The 9692-nt window shown below is 47.1% G+C and overlaps 1 long non-coding RNA gene across 3 annotated transcripts in view; it reads right to left on the minus strand.

The window, feature by feature from the left end:
- Positions 1-7224: 7224 nt before the first annotated feature.
- LOC132015651 (uncharacterized) overlaps positions 7225-9692 on the minus strand; it is a 3646-nt gene continuing 1178 nt past the window's right edge. The window contains exons 1-4 of one of the 3 annotated variants that reach the window (XR_009403735.1): positions 9334-9361; positions 8294-8413; positions 7739-7909; positions 7225-7651 (exon numbers count right to left, since the gene is read on the minus strand). This is a non-coding gene — a long non-coding RNA (uncharacterized LOC132015651). Of the gene's footprint in view, positions 7652-7738; positions 7910-8293; positions 8414-9333; positions 9362-9490; positions 9526-9692 lie in introns of those variants that run through there. The other 2 variants (XR_009403737.1, XR_009403736.1) reach the window with 2 other exon arrangements.

The following is a 9692-nucleotide window of genomic DNA, read 5'->3' on the forward strand; positions in this document are numbered from 1 at the left end:
GGTGGTGAGCTCTAGGAGCCCCAGTCTGGGTCTCTCTTTTCACCGTTGTATTCTCAGTAAATCCCTGTTGAATGAATTTCTTAATTTCTTTTTCTAAGATTTTGTTTAATTAATCAATTAATTTATTTATTTAGAGCCAGGGGAGGGGCACAGGAAGATAAAGGGAGAGAATCTCAAGCAGACTCAGGGCTGAGCACTGAGCCTAATATGGGGCTCAGTCTCACAATCCTGAGATTATCATCTGAGCCCAAATCAAGAGTCAGATGCTTAACCAACTGAGCCACCCAGGCACCCCTCTGTCAAAAGAATTTCTTGAGTGAGAAACAGAAAGACGATAATAAGAAATAAAGGAAAGGGGAGAGAGATTATGCAGATGAAATCAAGAGGATGGAAAACAGAGAAGGAAGAGAGGAGAAAGAAAAATAAGACAAAAGAACTCTTTGCCACCCAGCCCCAACTCAGAGGCTGGTGCATTCTGGTCTTACTCATTGGCCAGGGTTTTATGAAGCTTCCAGTATATGCTGGGAACTGTTAAGATACTCGGGACACATCAGTGAATAAAATAGACAAAGACTCCTGACGTTGTGGAAATTGCATTTTAATTGGGAGAATCAGACAATTTTAAAAAACAAACTTAAAAGATAAATAAATCATATATGATGTTGGAAGATGTAAATACTATGCAGAAATAGCAGAACAGGATAAGGACAGGGGTTCTATCTTAGAGCCCCGTATCCACAAGGGGTTTGTGGCTAGAGTTCAGGGGGGTTTGTGAACTTGAGTGGGAGAAAAATGACTTCTTTATTCTCATTAACCTTAAACTTCGAATCTGACTGCAGGCAACCAGACACCTGAGGGATTGCAGTGGCTCTGAGTTTGTTCCCAGTGGAAGTTACAGGTATTTTTTTACATTATATCCTTACCTTGAACTATTGTTTCTACTCCTCACTACTTTGTAGCTATTGGACCTTCAGTTCCATCTAGTTATTTAATGTATCAATAAAGAAACATATATTTGGTAACTGTATCTCAGTGTTAGTAGTTTCTTTGGTAACTTTGTGTGTTTTTTTAATGCATTTAAAAACAGTGTTGCAGGGCGCCTGGGTGGCTCAGTGGCTCAGTGGGTTAAAGCTTCTGCCTTCGGCTCAGATCATGATCTTGGGGTCCTGGGATCGAGCCCTGCATCGGGCTCTCTGCTCAGCAGGGAGCCTGCTTCCTCTCTCTCTGCCTGCCTCTCTGCCTACTTGTGATCTCTCTGTCAAACAAATAAATAAAAATCTTAAACAAAACAAAACAAAACAGTGTTGTGAGAAGCGGTCCCTAGGCTCCACTAGACTGCCAAATGAGTTCACAAACCAAAAAAGTTAAGACCACCAGGTAAGGGGAAGTAAGGTGCAGTGGAGGACAGTGGGGGAGAGGCGATAGGCTGCAATATGAATAGGGTAAGCGAGGTCAATCTCATAGCTAATGCCATGTTCATCCTCAGCCGGCCCTGGCTTTGCCCTGAGCTCAGACTCAGGCTCTGGGCAATGCCAGCCTATTCCCTGATGTAAGAACTCTGGCCCTTCCCTGCTCCCCACCTTACCCTCTCAGTGGTTACTTGCCACAGGATTTAACATTTGGAAGTTTGGAATCAACAAAATACTGTCAAAAGAGCACAAGGAAATCCAAGAAAAAAATATAAATAAATAATATACATATTTATAGAAGTATATATTTATTTTATTATTTAAAAATATTTTATTTATTTATTTGACAGAGATCACAAGTAGGCAGAGAGGCAGGCAGAGACAGAGAGGAGGAAGCAGGCTCCCTGCTGAGCAGAGAGCCTGATGCAGGGCTCGATCCCAGGACCCTGATATCATGACCTGAGCCAAAGGCAGAGGCTTTAACCCACTGAGCCACCCAGGTGCCCCAATAAGTATATATTTATTTTATATTTAATTTATATATTTTACATAATATATAATTTATATAAAGTCTTTAATTTATATAAATTTAAATATATGGATATATAATCATATAAATATTTAATTTGTATGAATTTAAATATATAAATACATGTTATAGTTATTTATATTATATATTTATATATTTATAATAATTATTACACATGATAATTATATATGTACATATATATGTATATGCATGTATATTTAAATCGCTGTTGTTCTGCCTTCTATTTAAACATCCAGCTCAGCCAGCCAAACTGGCTCAAATCAGGCAGGCAGTATATGTCTCCTACAGAAAAGATAAGCAAATCAGCAGTTTCTGAATGTTGATTAAGTGTATCACCTAGGGCAAATGGAATGCAAGCTGAAGATACTGCCATATTTGTAGAGAAATTCTTTAAAAATTCAAATTCCTCTCACACATACAATGAAAATGCTCAGAATTGTATGCCAAAGATCTTTTGTTTCTTAAAAATTACACTTCGAGGCTGTTGAAATATTTTTAAAGAGCTACACGTGGACTATGATGAAACACTATCTGGAAATCACAAAATTAAATTCTTCTTTATATTAATTAAGATGCTGTTAGTGACAAGCAGCAGGAGGCCCGGCTAGAGGTACTGAATAAAGACCTAGCTTCTCTCAACCTGGAAGTCTGTGGCTCACCTCCGCGATGTCAGGACTCTGGGCTGGCACCTCTAACCCTAGAGGAAACCACACCGCCCCTAAATGGTTGGGTCTCTCCCTTCCGAGTGTCAGCCTTTTGCTTCTTAGCTTCCCACACCAGTGGGTGTCCATATTGGTGGCTGTTGAGTACCTCTGTTTTGAGTAGTTTTAAAATGCAGATTTCCAGGCACCCCCACCAGAGATTCCTGAGTCAGCTGGCCTGGGGTTCTACACAGGGAGTATCTTTAGAAAGTCCCTTTGGGGTTTTGATATGGGTGACCCAAGGCCCACACTTTGAGCTCTGAAGAGGGAAAGTACCCTCTTCCCATGTGATCTCCTCGCTCCTATGAACTAGCCACCCCTGACAGACCGATGGCTCAAAAACATTTCTCTCTCTTACCGAGAACTCTTGGCTGAGCTCCAGCCTCCTACACTCACTTGGCAAATGAGCATCCCTATCTGCGTGTCTCACAGGCACCTTAAACTCAACAGGTTCAAAATTGAACTCGTTTTCTCCCCACACCTGGTGCATATAGAATAAAGGACAAATTCCTTGTCTTGGCAGCACGAGACTCTGCCTTTTCTTCCAGCCACATTCCTGATCACTGCCCTGGCTTCATTCTTGGTGTATAGCAATATTCTGACTTCTGACAGATCCCAGACACCCATGGCTTTCTACACGCTTTCTCCCTGCCAGGATTCACGCTCTTGGGCACAGACAGGCCATCTCCTCGCTCCCTGTAAACACACTCTCTGCCATTTGTCCCTCTGTGCTAGCTTTTGACAATGTGCATCCTTTTACTTCTGCATTCACTATAATGTATTATACTCTACCTGGCGGTTTTGAACTTGAGCTCCTTGAAAGTAGGGCCGGTGGCTTATTCCCTTTTATATTCCCAGCTCCTGCTCTAGACTCTAACACATGGTAAGCAGGCAGGCACTGACCATTTGATGAATTGAATTTCTTGGTGGGCAAAAAAAAGAAAGAGAGAAGGAATGGCCAGGGAGGTTGAAAGGAAATTTTAAAAGGGCACTGTTATGAGAAGTCAAGGGAGGGGATTGATTCCAGAAGGATGAAGGGATTAACAGTGGCTAACTAATGTTTGTTTAGAGATCAGGCAGGGAAGAGGCCAAGAAAGGGCCCTGAATTTGGCATGGGAGAGGTCACAGGCAGCCTCAGATGACGGGCGTCCAAAAAGCCCTCTGCCATCGGGGCCATCCCCCTCCCCCCAGGGGTTGTCACATAGGGGCAAGCTCTTTCCTGCCCGTGGGAGGGAACTCTACCATACAAAGTTGACACAGCCCAGAAATGCATGGGTCCACTGATTAATCAGTGAGTTAAGCTTAACTTGGCTTAACTGGATCCTCAGTCTTTTGAAAGAGCTCTCCTATGCCTACTCTCTTTTCTGTATCCACTCGGGCTGAAGGCTTCTCCCTATGCTCTTTCGGCCTAGTTTGTCCACATTCGGCCTGGACTTGATGTCAGGCAAACCAAGCTATTATCCATCTCCCCTCATCATGGAAATTTCTCTGCAGAGCTGGAGTGCTTCTGTGAACTGCTTCTCATGTGCAAATCCGTCCTAATCTGCCATTTCCAAAACCTCCAACAAAATCACCCCATCTTCCTGTGCTCTGTTCACACTCGTAGGCTCATGGCATTTATTCTTCTGACAATAACTCCTTTCTATCGAGTACTGTTCCTGCCTCTCTTTGCCTTTCCTGTGTCCCCAGATCAGGTGTCTGATCTTCTTTTTTTTTCTTCTTCTTCTTCTAGGAGCAGAAGCAGAAAATGAATGATGTTTCTGTATTCCCCTGAGTTTGCCAGTGCAACTTCTCCAGGATGGCCATTTCCACAGCTTCCCTTCACCCTGCCAAGCCTTGCTCTACCCTTTGCCCTTAAAGCTGTCATTCCGATTGTTCCTAATTTAAATGCAATGTCTACTATTTCACGTCTTCTGTCAGCATCCTGCCCTGCCAGTGAAGACTTTGTTTGGGGGAGTCATGCAGTTGTCCAACTGTCTATTACAAAATATCCCATTTAAGCTAAGCAAAGGTGTAAAGCCAAAATATGATGTAATTTCTTTAGAATACCTAAAACAAATGTAGGTTGATATTATGACTTGCTAAGACGTGAATCATAAAAGGGAAAGAGAGAAAGAAGGAATTGTGTGTGGGATAGGAAAATGCACAGAAAAAGAAAACGAGGCAGATACATTGGCAAGAGAGAGGAAAAACAGACATACACAGAGCCAGAGACCAAGAGAGAGGCAGGTTGTTAAAAGATCCTGAGAAAGCAAACCATCTCTTCCCAGGCATATCCAAAGGCAAGACCAGAGGCTTCGACACAGAAGGACCAGGCAAGGAAACCAGAGCCTTGCCTATCAAGTCCAGATACGATACAACCTGCACAGGTATCACACTACAAACACCCAGAGAGTGATAACAAGACACAAAGACCTGAAGATATACACCCCAAAGACAAACATCTACATCTTATGGTCTTCAAGGTACTGGGATGTTGCGCATTTTCACAACGGTAGGCAAAAATGAGAAAAGATGTTTGTCATTTGCCCTATAAGCAAAATGAACTTGAAACCAGGTCAGAAACCCCGCCCCCCCCCACCACCATGTGTGGTCAGCCCCGAGGAAGATATGACTCATACCATTTGTCGAAAGACACACTGAGGAAAGGTAACGTAGATGGCTACCAATTCCTCTCCAGTTCTCTTGTGTTCGTGGCATTTCTCAAAAGGCACTAAAGTTACGTGGCCTTTCAGCAGCATAGAGTTCCATGCAGTGCCAAAGGAAAAAAAGAAAAGGATTTATTAAATGGGCAAATATTTGTAAACTTCTAAGAATACTAAGTTCGAATGTGTTTATTAAATAAATGTAATGTGGGGCATACTAACCTAGCCAAATGCGCTAGCCCCTGGAGCCAGGTCCTTGTCTTACCCTGAGACTTGGGTCGCACGGTTTCTACCAGGAATGCTCTCTAGCGCCCTCTTCTGGAGCCTCGATAACCCTCCTCTCCCTCTATTCTCAAAACACTGCACGTTCTTTTCCCGTTGAATTTAAGAACCCTCCATTTCACCAAAGTCACAAATGTAACCTTGTTGCTAAATCCAATGGCTGTCTCCCCCAGTCGCATGTCTCATGTGATCTCTCAGCGTGGAGCACCGCTGACCACACCTTCCTTTGTGGTGGGTGGTCTTGTCCTAAGGACATGGAGGTTGTCCTCCTGCTTCCCTGTCCTCTCCTCCACAGGGAGTTCTTTTTCCTCTTCCCTCACTTCAGATACTGGTGCTCCTTGGGGCTGTGTCTCAGGTTCTGTCCCCTTACTGCTCTCACGCTCTCCTTCAGGGGCAGTTTGCTGTTAGGTTTGTATCCTGATGCCACATGACTGTGATCACAGGAGGGAAGGGAGACAGAGAGGTGTATCAATCTGCCCATTCATGAGAAAAAAAATCTAAATTCATTTAAATAACATTTCCCCACCTACATGATGCCATGTATGCTGGCTCAACGGAAAGTTCTTTTTTTGCTTCAGTCAAGCATCACACAGGTAGAGTTTACTCTTAGCGGTCTAAAGAAAAGGCAGCCATCTTGCCTGCTTGTCTCCATCTTGTTTTCCTTTCATGGGACTCACTTTCCATACCCAAGGTGGGCCTGTGGGAAGCAGTCCACCTTTAAGATGTTTTCAGGTGACACAAGTGATCTTTCTTCATTTTAATTCACCTTCTATGTGGGGTTTCCTAGTTTCCTACCACAGACCGTGTGTCCTTAAGAACCAAAATTTATTTTCTTGCAATTCTGGAGGATAGATGTCTGAGGTGAAAGGGTCGGTAGGTTTGGTTTCTTCTAAGGCCTCTACCCTGGCTTGCTGATGGCTGCCTTCTCCCTGCATCTCACATGGTCTTCCCTCTGCATGTCCGTGTCTTAATCTCCTCTTCCTATAAGGACACCAAACGTATTGGATTAGGGCCCACTCAAATGACCTCACTTTAACTGCATTACCTCTTTCAAGACCTTATCTCTAAATACAGTCACGTTCCAAGGCACAGGGGGTGTGGACTTCAACATAAGGATTTTGGAAGGACAGAGGGGATATTCCAGAGAGAACTACTGCCTGGAATCACTCATGGCTTGACAGCAGCTGGGACAAGGTGAGAGGCAATTACTAAATACGAAGCAGGGCAAGCCCTAAGCTGAGGGACATCCAGACAAGTATACCATGGACTTTGCCTCAAGATGCGGCCAGCCCAGTTGTGGGGAGAGGCCACCTCCAAAGAAGAGGAAAGTCAGCCATCTAGGGTTGGGTATGCCATGTGACAGCAGAGCATGTGTGAGAGGAACTGTTATGGGAGCCTAGAAGAAGAGAGAAATATCAGTATGACTGGGGCACCTGGGTGACACAATCACTTAAGTGTTAGACTCTTGATTTCAGCTCAGGTCATGACCTCAGGGTTGTGAGATTGAGCCCCACGTCAGGTTCTATGGTGGGCATGGAACCTGCTTGGGATTCTCTCTCTCCCTGTCCCTCTGCCCTTCCCCACTTTCTCTTGAAAAGAAAAAAAAAATCAGTTACATTGGTCACATGGAGTTTTTCATAATAATAACAACAAGCTTTTATTGAATCTCTTTTATCTGCCAGCACTCTGTACTAGCTCTATCTCCAACCCCACCTCAGGGGCCATGGGGAGCACTATACAAAATAATTAAAACCCAGCTCTTAGCACTGTGCGTGCTGCAAAGTTGCACACAATACATGGGGGCTGCCATCACTCCCCAGATATTTGGGCAGGATCTAGCCTATGCCAGGCAACATGCTCCTTGCTGGGGAATTAAGATCAATGTGGCTTTTGCCCTTGCTGAATGGACAGTTTAGAGATCTCCATCCAATATGGTAGCCGCCCGCCACATGTGGCCGTGGAAATGAAAAATCCAGTTCCTCAGGCACATTAATCACATTCCATGTGCTCAGCAGCCACCAATGGTTATGTTTCCATCCATGCAACGAGTTCTGTTAGGTAGCCCTGGGAAGGGGAAGAGAGATAATACATGTATAGTAAATGTCAGGATAGTCTCTTACAGATACAAGGGAAGAATGCTGTTCTCCTTACGATCTCATAGTAATGCTGATGCAGAAACTGCAGCTCAGAGAGGTGAAGCAATTTGACCAAGCTCACACAGCTACGAAGTGGAGGAACGGGGCTCTGAACCCAGATCTATCTTCATCTCACGCTGCCTCTGGCTGTTTTGTGAAGGACCCAAGTCGGGCACAGGTAGAAAATCTGGTGAAAGAGAAAAGACAGAGAAGGCGCCCTTGGTGGGAAAGTTGCACCTTGGGCAAAGGCACAGGTGGGCAAGGCTGGCGGAAGACCGCAAGGGAACCAGTCCTGCTGGAGGCGGTGACTTGATGAACTCGTGTACTTGGGATGCTAATTCAGGCCTGCCTGCCTTGATTAAGAGCCAGGGAGCTGGGTACCTGTCAGCAGAGGTTGACTCCGTGAAGGATGTTAGCAGGAGCACAGCAGGGTCAGAACTGTGTGTTAGGGAAGTGGCAGCACTTAGGGTGAACTGGCCCGAGACCAATTAAGGACAGCAGGCGGGATAGAAAGGAAGGGGTGAATGAATGGTGTGAAGCAGAGAGCACCAAAGGGGCCAAACGATGTTACCTTAAGAGTGAATGGTGTGCAATACTGGGCAATGCACTTGGCTTCTAGGGGCCTCCCTTTTTCGGTTCTAAAAGGGAGGGCTGCCCCAGACGGTGTTTCCAGCAGTGGTAATCTAGGATTCTGCAAAGGTGAATAACCTTAGGCTAAGAGAAGCAGTAGGGAGCGCTGCACTGGATATAGGGGTGAAGAAACTGGCAGAGTCAAAGGTCACCCTAAGAGGAAGGGGGAACTATGCACTTACCACCCAAACTAGCTAAGTGTATGAAAGGGCTTACTTTTGGGGGGGAGGGGGTGCCGTCACGGGGTATGGAGGTTGGGAAGGATAAGAAGTAGTGAGAAAATCATGGTTGTTTTTAAGAAAGTTACAGTGATCGTTACTTTACAGCTCCCACGGTACAGATTTTAAACTTTTGACCCTTGACCCACAGTAGGAAATAAAAAATTTACATCATGGTCTGTACAGTTGTCCAGTATATACAACTGAAACAAAAGGATTCTGAAACCATAGTGACCCTCACTAAAGGACAATGGATTCTAATACTGTCGCTTCTACTGCATCGCATTTTTTTAAAGGGGTCGCCATCCACGGAACCAATTTTACGATCAGTTAATGTGTCGCGACCCACAGCTTCAAAAACACTGCCTAAGCGTGGACCCGAGTCTTCTTATGTGGGAGGCGACGGCAGGGCATCCTTTCAAAGAATCCAGGAGGGAGCTGAAGTGAACCGGGAGAGACTCCGGGCTGGGGAGTTTGGAGGATGTTTAGTTGAAGCCCCGATCCGAGCGCGAGGACCAGGGCAGAGGCCTGGGAGCCACCGTCCAGGCGGCAGAGTCGGGGGCCCCCAGGACTCCGCGGCCGTGAGCGCGGCGTGCAAACCCGATTCCCGCAGGGATTCGGCCACCACCGGGGCCGCCTGTCTGGGGCGTGCGCGGAATGGCTCCGCACCTCCGACCTCCCGGGCGCGCCAGAAGCTCCTCCCCTCACTCGTCCTCCCCCCGAGGCCGGCGAGCGCCCACTCCTCCCTCCATTCATTCCACACCTAGCTCGGAGCGAGACGGCAGCACTGCCCGCCCGCGGCGCCCCCCGCGCGCCCCTCCGCTCCCGCCCCGCTCGCGCGCGCACACAAACTTCTGGCTGCCCCCGCCCCCCCGCGCGGCCCGGCGGTCCCCGGCCGGTCGGAACTGCCCCGCGCGCACCTTGCCCGCGAGCCTGGCCGCGGCCCCGAGCCCCGCCCGCGCCCCCGGCCCCGCCCCGCCCCGCCCCGCCCGCGCCCGCCCCGGCCCGCCGCTCCTGCCCTCGGCTCGGCCTTCCCCGCCTCGCATCCGTGCCATCGGCGCTCGATTGCGCGCGGACTCCGCGCTCCGCGGCTCGCTCGCTCGCGCTCGGCCCGCCGCCCCC

The sequence above is a fragment of the Mustela nigripes genome, chromosome 4 (assembly GCF_022355385.1).
Source record: "Mustela nigripes isolate SB6536 chromosome 4, MUSNIG.SB6536, whole genome shotgun sequence".
Classification (NCBI taxonomy): Eukaryota; Metazoa; Chordata; class Mammalia; order Carnivora; family Mustelidae; genus Mustela; species Mustela nigripes.